The following is a 13631-nucleotide window of genomic DNA, read 5'->3' on the forward strand; positions in this document are numbered from 1 at the left end:
GACTCACTTAGGGTAACTGCAATGTAAGGTTCACAAAACCCAAAAAAATGAGTTTTGTGGACCCAACGGTATTGCAAGGTTAGTGGGGTTTTAAACTCCAAGAACCCAGCATCCAAATTTGGATACTAGGTTCAACATAATTTTTTTTTTAAAAAAAAAATATTTAGTGGTGGGCCCACATATGGTGATTAACACCCACTTTATTTTATTTTATTTATTTAAAATTTTTGTAAAAAAATATACAAATTTGCATCAAAATCAAATGGGCTAAACATTTTTTTAAATATGCAAAACAGCTAAAAATGACTATTTTTATTAAAAATTATTAAATAAAACTAACCTATATTATTAATAAATTAATTAATATGTATATTATAAATATATATTTATGATATTATATAAATGAATATTATAAATAAAGATAGTAAATAAAAATATAGATATTGATGTGTTAATTAGTGAGACCTAATATAAAGTTACTTGTTGGGTTTATGATTACAGGGAGAGGTTTATAAAAGTTATGGATATTTTATTTTTGATGTGGCAGTGATATGATACAGTAGGTCCCGTAATGAAGTTGGGTTTATAGGTTTAGGATTGTCGTTATCCTTATAACTATGTCGATCGACACGAGAGTCTAGGACATAGGCGTGAGAGCAAGATCACTTATAACTCGGTCGATCGACAAGAGAGTCTAGGACTTAGGCAAGAGAGCAAGCTCACTTATAACCTGGCCGATCGACACAAGAGTCTAGGACTTAGGCGTGAGAGCAAGCTCACTTATAACTCGGTTGATCGGCACGAGAGTCTGGGACTTAAGCATGAGAGTAAGCTCACTTATAATTCGGTCGATCAGCACAAGAGTCTGAGACTTAGGCATGAGAGTAAGCTCACTTATAACTCGGTCGATCGCCATAAGAGTTTGGGACTTAGGCATGAGAGCAAGCTCACGTATAATTCAGCTAATCGACACGAGAGTTTGGGACTTAAGTGTGAGAGCAAGCTCATTTATAACTCGGTTAATCGACACAAGAGTTTGGGACTTGCGTGAGAGCAAGCTCATTTATAACTCGTCCGATTGGCACGAGAGTCTGGGACTTAGGCTTGAGAGCAAATTCACTTATAATTCGCCCGATTGGCACGAGAGTCTTGGACTTAAGCTTGAGAGCAATCTCACTTATAACTCGGTCGATCGGCACGAGAGCCTGTGACTTAGGCGTGAGAGCAAGCTCACTTATAACTCGGCCGATCAGCACGAGAGTCTGGGACTTAGGCATGAGAGCAAGCTGACTTATAACTCAGCCGATCGACACGAGAGTCTGGGACTTAGGCGTGAGAGCAAACTCACTTATAACTTGGTCGATCGGCACGAGAGTCTAAGACTTAAGCGTGAGAGCAAATTTCCTTATAACTCGACCGATCGACACAAGAGTCTAAGACTTAGACATGAGCAAGCTCACTTATAACTTGGCTGATCTACACGAAAGTCTGAGACTTAGTCATTTCCACTTGCATTTGCCTGTATTCATTGAATGAAAATATTTACAACTTACATAAATTTAGTATAAATGTATTTTCGAGCCCGATGGGGCTATAAATAATTTGCACTCCAAGGTCGTCCAAGTTGTTCACGTTTGTCTACTGGAGGTAATAGGAATCTAAGCTGAGCTTCTACACCACCTTGTATAGCGTACCCCATTGTGGCTCTAATTTGTTGGTATCGTCGGCTGACTTAATTCTCTTCCATAATAAGTCGCCGATCTAAAAAGATCTTCGAATAACCCTTTGATTATAATTTTGCTTCATTCTCTGTCGATAGGCCATCAGTCGAGCGACTACCTTGTCTCTGATTTCCTCTACAAGATCCAACTCCATAAGGTGTCGATCAGAATTATCTTCATCATAAAATTATCTCCAATTAAATTCAGCGTCAATTTCCACCAATACGACTGTCTCTCCTCCGTACACTAAGTGGAAAGGGGTTATGTCCATGGCCTCCCGAGGCATCGTATGATAAGCTGATAATACACTTGGGAGTTTATCTACCCAACTTCCTCTGAGATGGTCAAGCTGGGTTCTGAGTCCTTTAATAATTTCTCTACTGGTGACTTCCTCTTGGTCGTTGCTTTGGGGATAAGCCATGGAAGTGAAAGCTTGCATAATACCATAACTCACACACCATTCTTTGATCCTACACCTTTAGAACTGCCTTGGTTCTGAGTCCTCTAATAATTTCTCTGCTGGTGACTTCCTCTTGGTCGTTGCTTTGGGGATAAGCCACGGAAGTGAAAGCTTGCAGAATACCATAACTCACACACCATTCTTTGATCCTACACCTTTAGAACTGCCTTGGTTCTGAGTCCTCTAATAATTCCTCTGCTGGTGACTTCCTCTTGGTCGTTGCTTTGGGGATAAGCCACGGAAGTGAAAGCTTGCAAAATACCATAACTCACACACCATTCTTTGATCTTACACCTTTAGAACTGCCTTCCGTTATCAGAAACAATCTTGTAAGGAATACCGAACTGACACACGATATTTTGCCATAGAAATTTGATGACCATCTGCTTTGTTATCTCAGTCAGTGACTCAGCCTCCACCCACTTAGAAAAGTAATCCACTGCTATGAGGAGGAATTTCTTTTGACCAGATGTCATTGGGAAAGATTCTACGATGTTCATGCCCCACTGGTCGAACGGGCAAGAGACAATTAATGTCTTCAACAATTCCGTGGGTTGATGAGGTATGTTTTGGTGCTTCTGACATCATAAACATGTGGCTATAAGCTGAGCCGAATCTGCTTGCAGGGTGGACCAAAAATATTCACCCAATAAAATATTATGAGCGAGCGATTGGCCACCCAGATGGCTCTCACATGAACTCTGATATACTTCTTGTAAAATGTATTGAATGCCATCTAATATGATACATTTGAATAGTGGTCTAGAAAAAACTTTCTTGTATAAATGATCTCCAATCAATGTGAACCAATCGACTCTCTTCTTATCATCCGCACTTGCTCCCGATCAACCGGTAAACTTCCCAGCCGAAAGAATTCAATCAAAGGCATGCGATAATCACTTTGTATTTTTTGCTTTGACTGGTCATTCAATATGAGTCACTAATAGTGTTTGATCAATCCACTTATTGAACGAGAGGGCTTAAGGAACTAGCCAACTTGGCTAGCTCATCTATATACTGGTTCTCCGCTCGGGGAATCTTTTGAAGTATTATCTCTTGAAATCCCGGCTTTAACTTTTCAAATGCTTCTGCATACAACTTCAACCGTTCATTATTTATTTTAAAATTGCCCAAGAGTTGCCGAGCCGCTAGTTGAGAATCCGAGTAAATAAGAACCCAAGCGACTCCCACATGTCTTGCCGCTTACAGACCAATTATCGGTGCCTCGTATTCCTCTTCATTATTAGTAGCTCGATAGTTCAGTCGGACGGATAGACACATTCTATCTTCGCATGGCGATATCAAGAGGATTCCAACTCCACTACTTTGTCAAGTGAACGATCCATCTACATAGATTCTTCAAGTTTCTTTTTGCCCAAGATTTTGTATTTTTATCACAAAATTAGCTAAGACCTGAGCTTTGATGGCTGATGGGGGTTGGTAATGTATGCCATATTCACTTAACTTTGTGGTCCACTTGATCAATCTTCTGAACCCAGCATGTGTTAGTTAGAACAATTGTGGGGTGAGAAAGAAAGTAAGGGTGTACCTTCCGAGTAGCTAAGACTAGCCCATACACCAACTTCTCAAGAGTGGTGTAGCGGCATTCAACATATTTCAATAAATGACTTAGAAAATACATCGGTTGTTGTTCATTGTCATCTTGTCTCACCAACGCCGACCCGATAGTCCGTTCAATGGAAGACAAGTATATCCATAGTGGCTCACCGACGATAGACTTTGTGAGTACAAGTAAAAAATATAAATAATTTTTAAGATCCTCTCGTGTCTTGTCACACTCAATGTCCACTGGAACTTGGTGGCTTGACGAAGTATCTTGAAGAACGACAAGCTCCGATCGGACGACTTTGAGATGAATCGTGGGAGAGCCATGATGCGCCTAGTCAGATATTGTGCTTCTTTTAGATTGTGTGACGGGGGTATATCTTGGAGGGCCTTCACCTTACTTGGGTTGACTTCAATTCCCCACTCGGTCACAATATAGCTGAAAAACCATATACTTTTAGCCCTAAATAAACATTTGTTCGAGTTGAGCTTGACTCTATACTTCCTCAGAGTCTGACACATCTCCTCAATGTTTGCACATAAATCAGTAGTTCAGAGTGATTTTATCAGTATATCATCAACATATGTCTCCATGTTTCTAATGATTTACTTTTGGAATACCTTGTTCATAAAGTCGTTGGTATGTCACTCCCGCATTCTTTAGTCCGAACGATATGACATTATAGCAGTATGTTCCCTTTGCGGTGATGAAGTTAACTTTCTATTAGTCTTTTTTGGCGAGCGGGACCTAGTGGTAACCTTGATATGCATCCAACATGCATATCAACTCACATCCAATAATTGAGACCACCACTTGATCAATGTGTGATAGTGGGTAATAGTCTTTTGGGCATGCTTTGTTCGAATCTTTAAAATCAACCAGAGTCACCACTTGTTCTCGGGCTTGGACACTAGTACAACATTTGCTAGCTAACTCAGAAACTGCACTTCTAGGATATGCCCGACCTCAAGTAATTTGTCAACCTCGGCTCTGATGATTTGGTTCTGCTCTGCTACGAAGTTTCTTTTTCTTTGTTTAACCAGCATCCGATCAGATGTGCAACGTGTGCTCCATTACAATTGGCAAGATACCCAGAAGCTCATGGGTCATCCAAGCAAAAACACAATTATTGTGCCTCAAGAAGACAATCAACTCCGCCTTTTTCTTAGGGCTTAGATCGGTTGCAATGTAAGTGGTGGCCTTCGATCGACTGGGATAGATCTGTACTTCCTCTTTTTCTTCATAGACCAAGGTTGGAGGAGCTTCCTAAATAGCATTAACTTCTAGACGTTGAGTTTTTCGAGTAGCCTGAGACTCAATCTTCACAATCTCCATGTAGCATTTGCGCATTATGACTTGATCTCCTCTAACTTCTTTGACCGAGTTGTTTACTGGAAACTTGATTTTCTAGAAAAATATAGAGACGAAGGCTCATAATTCGGTCAGCGCCAGTTGGCCAAGTATCACATTGTATACCCAGGGCACGTCTGAAATTCATTTGGCAGGTTCTCATGAGTGGCTCTTCCTCGAGAGAGATAATCAGCCAGACTTGCCAGATCGACTGTATTTCATTTCCGGTAAACACATACAGTGGCGTTGTCATTGGCTGAAGCTCACTCTAGTCTATCTGAAGTTGCTCGAATACCTTTTTGAAAATAATATTCACCGAGCCGCCTGTGTTAACAAACATTCAGGGGATATTATAGTTAGCGATTACAAATTTAATAATTAAAGCATTATCATGGGGTATCTCTACCCTCTCCAAGTCCTTGGGACCAAAACTATTCGTCCTTATGCTTTCTCTTGATTGCACTCGATCACGTGAATCTCTAATCAGCGTGCCTACAACTTCCTGGCCTGATTAGAATCACTACCTGTCGGCCACCTGCTATCATGCCAATGTCACCCCGAGCGGCATTGTGTTGATTTTCTTTCTCCATAGTGACTTGGCGTGGAGGTCGCTCGGTAGACGCCCAAGTCAATGTTTGGTTGTTTCTTTGATAGGAACATTGCTAGTTCCGATCAGCTCCTGCAAGTTTCCGACTCGGGTGTTCGTATGATTGTCGTTGGTGTTGGTGATTAGGAGAAGGGGAACGCTGACGAAATCCTTAATGGGTCGGTCAGCACCATCGTTGATTATAATAATAGTAGTCTTCTGTATTATGAGTCCCCGTACGTTGATAGGTGCAGAACATAGCAGCCCATAGTTGGGACTCAAGAAGGCGTGCCCGATCGGTTTCCACATGTTGGACTACATGCGACCTTAGCTCATGATGATGTGGCGAAGGGCCCGCTCGGGGCCCTTTTGGAGGCAAAGTATTAGGGGTCGCTCGACGCTCGGGAGCAGCGACGGGAGCAGGAGCTACTCCTTTTTTTTCAAGCGAACTGGGCTTCTTCAATATCGATGTATTTGGTGGCTCATCTGAGTAGATGATCGAAATCCCTCAGAGGCATCCTGATGAAGGATTGGAAAAAAAATCATTATCTGTGAGTCCCTGGGAGAAGACACTTACTAAAATTTTTTGGATAGCTGATGGGATATGTTGGAGTTGTTGGAACCCCAGGTTATTTTGATGTGATCAAATAAGTCAAGTTAGTTCCTATGGTATTTTGACCATGTGTCTAAGTGTGCAGGAACTAGATGGCCGGAAGTTGGATTCGAGTAAGTCCTATTCCAGATGGCCAAGATCACCCAAGTAAGCGGAGCCAGAGTGGAAGACCTGGACCAAGGCGAGCTGAACTGGAGCAGAGGGACCGGACCAAAAAAAGTCAACGAGGTTGACTCTAAGGGTTCGGGCGCCCGGAACCCTTCCAGGCGCCAGAAACCGAGTTTTTATCCACTCGACGTGGATGTTGACCATTGCGTTACGGATAAGATTTTATCCCGCTCCAGGCGCCTGGAACCCTTCCAGGTGCCCCGACCAAGGCTATACATACAGCCTTGGTCCAGAAGCTAAAAATAACAAGCATTTTGTAATACAACAGTTGTGCGCTCTTCATTGTTAGTTTAGCTTCTCATTTTCTGTGCTGTCACTACTGTAAGAGGCTTCTCCGCTTAAAGGAGATCGTTAGTGCATTAATTTCCTTGAATTAACAACCTCCCCAGTTGTAACCAAGTAAAAACTGGGAGCCTCATCCTTTAGTTCATTTCTTTAATTATTTATGCAAATGTTACTTTAATCAAGTTATTTGTCCGAGAAAGGTTTTGTTTGCTTTTGTGCAGGGGCTATTCACCCCTCCCCTCTTGTCGGTCACCAAGGGACCAACACGTGATATCAAATCAAGGATGCCTCAGAAGGACTAACCGTCGACTGAAGCAACTAGATGGCCGGAACGGACATCTACCCACCAATGTTCGAGGGGGAGTTCGCATTTTGGAAGCGACGAATGGAGGTATTTCTTAAAACAGATTTTAATATTTTATTAATAATGAAATATGGTTATGAAACACCAAAGAATACGAACGGAGAAGAAACGGCTCTGGACCAAAAAGCAGCGTGACGATTTTACGTCAAATAGTAAGGCTGAATTTCATCTTTTAAGTGTACTTCCAATTAAAGATCTCGATAGAATCGACAATTACCAAAATGCAAAAGAACTTTGGGAAAAGTTTATGAAACTCTATGAAGAACTAGTTGAAGCCGATTCCAACTCCTCGATGTGTTAGAGTATATACTAAAAGTTTAGCTTTTTGTAAACAATTATAAGAATCACATTGGTCAAATGTCTACATTTATGCTAAGTGTAGTTGTCCGTTTAATTTATATTATAGATAACATGGTGTGAGGAGACATACAGAAGTTCATGTTATCAGTTCCTTATAAATTATAAACAGTTGCTCACAACCAAGATTGAATGGGACAACCCATTGGAGTGGTTGTAGTAATAAGGTATTAGTTTATCTTGACTAATAAATTACACTAGTACACTATGAGTGTATTGAGCAGGACCATCTGAGGTAGTTTCTTTTTATATTGACTATATAAAAGAACAAAACATATGTTATTATGGAAGTGTGTACTCTTAATCATGATATAATAACAAACACGTATATTTAATATTTATTTCTTTAATTTATCAAAGGGTGCGATTTAGCTCGTTAAATCAATAGACCCGATAAGTTGGGAAATGATATTATTTATATGGTGTGTTGTTGATTATAGAATGAAACTGTGTCCTAGTAATCTAGGTTGATGATGCCCCCTTGAGGAGCTCATAAGGATTGTCATGTAAACTTGCAGGTGGACTTAGTCTGACATGACGACAAGGTTGAGTGGTACTACTCTTGGAGCTAGATATTAATTAAGTGAATTGTCAGTAACTCATTTAATTAGTGGACATTCAATATCTTAAACACAGGAAGACCAACACACTCATGATAAGAAGGAGCCCATATTGTAATATGGGATTGGTGCGGTAGTGCAATAATAACTCTTTAGTGGAAAGAGATATTATTGATGAACTTGAGTTGGGTGTTCGAGACGAACACGGGAAGCTCAAACTCATCGGAGATCAAAACTAATTCCTCCTCTCAGTCCCTATTGTAGCCTCTTATATAAAGCCTTATATCCACCCAAAGCCTAACTTCTTAAGGCCCAAGTTAGGGCCGACCAAGCCTTGCTTAGAGACCAAGCAAGGGGTCGACCAAGCTAAGCTTGGATCCCAAGCTAGGGTCGGTCAAGCCTTGCTTGGTACCCAAGCAAGGGATCGGCCACACAAACAAGAAGAAGGAAGTTTTATTTTTGTAAAATTTTTCCTTTTATAGAGATCCATAAAAGGATTTAAAATGATGATTTTAATATAAAACTTTCCTTTTTTAGATTGGTCATAAAAGGAAATAAAAGGGAGTTTTTATTGCGTTAAAAACTTTCCTTTTATGTTGGTTTTAAAAGAGAATTTTAAATTTTAAAATCTTTCCTTTTTTAGATTGGTCATAAAAGGAAATAAAAGGGAGTTTTTATTGCGTTAAAAACTTTCCTTTTATGTTGGTTTTAAAAGAGAATTTTAAATTTTAAAATCTTTCCTTTTATAGCTTTCTACAAAGGAATAAAAGAGATATTTGAAATCTTTCCTTATTTGTAGTTATCTATAATGTGAAAGAAAAATTTTAATTTTTGTTATAAAACTTTTCTTTTTTTAAAACCATATTTTATTTTAAATCTTATCTTTTATAGATATCCATAAAAGGATTTAAAAGAGAGTGATTTTAATTTATAAAATATTCCTTTTATAACTATCCACAAAAGTGATTTTAAAAGAAAGATTTAAATTTTTGTTTAAAATATTTCCTTGCTTGGAGAACAAGCTTGTGAGCGGCCATGCTATGATAAGAAAGGAAATTTTATTTTTTGTTACAAAACTTTTCTTTTTTGCCAAGACCAAGGAATATAAAAGAGAAAGAGGAGGTGTCTCACCCAAGAACACATCTTCTATTCCTCTCTATTCTTCCTTGGTGGCCGACCCTTGCTCTTTCTCTTCTCTCCTTTTGTTTTCTCTCTTGGAGGTCGGCAACATCAATTGGTGGTGATCTCTTAGTGGTCGGTTGCTTGAAGGAGAAGAAGAAGAGAAGGTAGTTCTCTTGTCTAACATCCCTTGGAGGATAGTTGATGGCCGGATCTTGGAAGCTTTGGAAGAAACTTCGGTGGACTACCTCTTGGAAGATCGTCGCCCACATGACGTTCAAGAGAATGAGAGGAATACAATAGAAGATCAAGAGGTCTATAAGCTATGAAAGGTATAATTAGTTATTAGTTTCCGCATCATGACTAGCTCATCCTTTTGTATAGATCTTGTAAAACCAAACACAAGAGGCTATCAGTTTTAAGTTATCGTTTTTGTTATCGATTTTATTTTTCGATTTCATGTTTCGATAATGTGTTTCTATTGAGGTCTTTATAGTTAAACCTAGTTTACTGTAAGAAGTTAAATATCCAATTTCTCTGTGAGGCTTTGTCTAGGAAATGGTGGATGATCTCATACCCAAGAAGGTCTAGTGCCTCACCATGTTTAACCTGGAAGCCGATCTTAGAAATAGATATTTGATAACTTCTGTAATATGATTTAACTTAGGAAGATCATATCGGTTGAACTTAAAGTAAAAATGTTAAGTTTTGTTCCCAATCTAAGTTTAACTTCTAAAGGAAAATTTGGATTGATAATGTTAAGCATCGTTTGCAATCCAAATTTAACTTTAGTAGAGCACATGGGTAGCTAGAATAGTTCTATGCTTGTACAAATTTTTGTACAGAGGAACTAAGACAGTATTCCGAGTAGCAACCAACACGATCGGCACCGAGTCATCATCAGAAGCTGAAAATGAGGAAATTGTCAGAACAACTCTCATAGTCGAGTACCTACAGAAAACGAAGTCAGCTCTTCCTCAATGAGCATCGAAAGCATCGATGAAGAGGGAGCAACGTCGGAGGAAAGTAACTCTATAGGGGGAGGATCAGAACCCGACAAGGTAAGTCAGGTACGGTCTCTACTATCTGACCAAATGTTTAAATTTATTAAATTATTAACTAAAGATGGTTGCATGCTAGAAAAAGAAAATAAAAAGTTGAAATTAATTTTAGATAAATCTCGTCTGTTAGAAGATTTTAAAAGATTAGAATTATAAAATGATAAATTAAAATTAGAAAATGATAATTTGAAAATACAAATAGAAATTTTGAAAAATCATGCATGCTCAGATAATTAACATATTAGAAAATTCTATGGATTAAATTGGTACCTTAGATACCATAAGGGACAAATAAGAAGAATTTTAAAGAAATATATTGCTAAGAAATTCTTGGTTAATCCTGTAGAAAGGAACTTATATTGAGTTTCAAAGTCTTGTCTAACTTGAACTTTAATTTAGACTTAGCGCTTTTCAGCGAAAAAAATTAAACGTTTAATTTCCTTATGAGGCTTTGTCTAGAAGTGGTTGGTGATCCAATAACCAAGAAGGCCTAGTGTCTCACCACAGCTTAGAAGTCAAATATTGAAATAAAATATTTAACTGACTAACTGATAAATCATTAAATTAAAATTAGATAATGTTTTAAAAAAAGTCTTTTCGAACATTTTTTTTGGAAATTACTCAACTTTTTTTTTTCAAAGTTCTCCAAACTTAGAAATTTCTTTTGCAAAATTTTTAACTTAGAAATTTTCTTTCTTTTTGAATTTAACTTAGAGATTTTTCAAAGTTTAAAGTTTCTTAAATTATTGCAAATTCTTTTTGGTGATATCAAAAATAATCTTCGAATTTTTCAAAGTTTTCAGAGTTATAACCCTTAGACTTGTTGTAATACCCCATTTTTTACGTGATCAAAGAGAGAGAAGGAAAATATTAAGTCTGGGGGGAGGTAGAAATCAAATTTTTACACTTTCATGTAAAATTTATTACTCTTGATTTATGTTGGTTTACCCTAGCTTAACTTGGATTGCTCACATCAAAAAGGGGGAGATTGTTAGAACCCCAGATTGTTTTGATATGATCAAACGAGTTAAGTTAGGTCCTGTGGTGTTTTGACCCTGTGTTTAAGTGTGCAGAAACTTAGGAGCACAAGAAGTCGAGAGGAAGACGCAGCTAGCGAGAAGGACGGCACGAGAGAGAGAGAGAGCCGACGGGCTAGATGCGTCTGAGGGACGAGATGCTGCGGAAGAGTACACCGGCGGACGAGAAGGGAGTGTGCGGTGTTTCAGAGGGATGAGAAGTCGGAGCGGAAGATTGTTCGAGGAGCAAGAGACGCAGCAAGCAAGAAGGTTGACACGGGAGAGAGCCGACGGGCTCGGTGCGTCCGAGGGACGAAGAGCTGCCGATGAGTATGTTAGCGGATGAGAAGGAAGCACACAACGATTCCGAGAGATGAGAAGCCGGAGCGGAAGCCTGCTCAAAAAGGCCGGAAGTTAGGTTCGGGTGAGCCCTATTCTGGATGGCAAAAATCACCCAAGTAAGCGGAACTGGAGCGGAAGACCTGGACCGAGGTGAGCTGAACCAAAGCAGAGGGCCCGGACAGAAAAAGTTAATGAGGTTGACTTTAAGGGTCTGGGCGCCATGATCCATTCCGAGCGCTCGGAACCCTTCCGGACGCCCAGAATCGAGTTTCTATCCACTCGACGTGGATGTTGACCATTGCGTTAGGGATAAGATTTTATCCCGCTCCAGACGCCTGGAACCCTTCCAGGTGCCCTGACCAAGGCTAGAAATATAGCCTTGATCCAGAAGCTAAAAATAACAAGCATTTTGTAATACAACACTTGTGCGCTCTTCATTGTTAGTTTAGCTTCTCATTTTCTGTGTTGTCACTGCTGTAAGAGGCTTCTCCGCTTGAAGGAGAACATTAGTGCATTAATTTCCTTGGATTAACCTCCCCGATTGTAACCAAGTAAAAACTAGAAGTCTCGCCCTTTAGTTCATTTCTTTAATTATTTATGCAAGTGTTACTTTAATCAAGTTATTTGTCCGAGAAAGGTTTTATTTGCTTTTGTGCAAGGGTTATTCACCCCTCCCCTCTTGCCCGCCACCAGGGGACCAACAGGAGCAATCTAGGTATCCTAGCTTTTAATGTTTGGACAAAGGTTTAAGTTAGGTTTATTGTTGTATTTGATATGCATTGTGAGTGTGCAGGATACAGGTACAATAAGGAAAGTCTAAGTGCGATCTTGACAAAGGTGAAAGTCCAAGTTGAGTCTTGGCGGTGTAAGTCCAAGCATGTAGTCTTGACAACGTAAGTCCAAGTGTGACTTGACAATAGAAGAAGTCTCGGAGACGTGACCTCTTGGCAAAGGAATACCCGACAACAATAACAACGCCGATGAAAGCTCCAGAGGCAAGGTGTGAAGGATAGGGAGGCATAAAAGGGATGCGAAGCTGATGGAGAAGACTAGAAGGCTAGGTCTAGGTTGTGCGGGTAAGGATGGGTGTATGAGAGACTGTACTCAGGATAAAATTTTAGTATTACTATATCATTACTATAGCTTTATTGTAGCAGTCGACTGGTGTTTTCATCAGTCGACTGGTAGTCGACTGTTGGTTTGTAACAGTCGAATTTCACTTAAAACCAGTCGACTGGTGGTTGTACCAGTCGACTGGTGGCGGGAAAATAACTTAGTATTTTCCTTCCAAGCTCTATTTAAAAGAGCTTAGAGTGCTTGGACATGGTTGATGAAATAGAGATGGTTAACCCCTATCAGTAGTCTACCAGTGCCCTAGCATCTCAAGTGTTCTTGTGAGAGTTGTGGTGAGATTTCTCCACCCATAAGGAGCTATGTGAGCTAACCAAAGTTTGCCAAGGAGTCATTCACCGACGGATCGGGATCGTCCACCTTACGGATAGGAGTGGAGTAAGAGCTTTATCATCGAACCATGTTAAATGAGCATGTCGAGTTTGGTTTGTTTTCTTGTCTTGTATTTAGATTAACTTTCGTATTCATATTTGTATTCCTTGTATTCCGTTGTGCTAATGAATACGTAGGAAAGCGATTTGGGGTAACGAGTTATTCAACCCCCTCTTTCTAGTCAGCCATTCGATCTCTAACAGGATATCTATGGCCACTTGATTAAATTTCTTGAAAATAGGCCCTCAATGTCTCCTTGGGCCCCGACTTGAGTGAGAGCATGCTCAGCGACATTTTGTGGTAACAACGGCTGCTGGTGAAGTGTTAAATGAAGACCGTTCAGAAGTCTTTGAAGCAACAAATGGACTCAATAGACAGCTGTTTGAATATCTCTATGTCGAGTCGGACAAGGTAGTAAGGAACACTCGGCATTTGACTCCGTCTATGTACTAGTGGAGCATGGTCATATTCTTAAACTTGACTAAATGGTCTTCTAAGTTAGTTGCTCCACCATATTCTCTGATTAAGAGGGGTCGGAAATGAACCATTGACCCAGACG

The sequence above is a fragment of the Zingiber officinale genome, chromosome 1A, assembly GCF_018446385.1.
Source record: "Zingiber officinale cultivar Zhangliang chromosome 1A, Zo_v1.1, whole genome shotgun sequence".
NCBI lineage: Eukaryota > Viridiplantae > Streptophyta > Magnoliopsida > Zingiberales > Zingiberaceae > Zingiber > Zingiber officinale.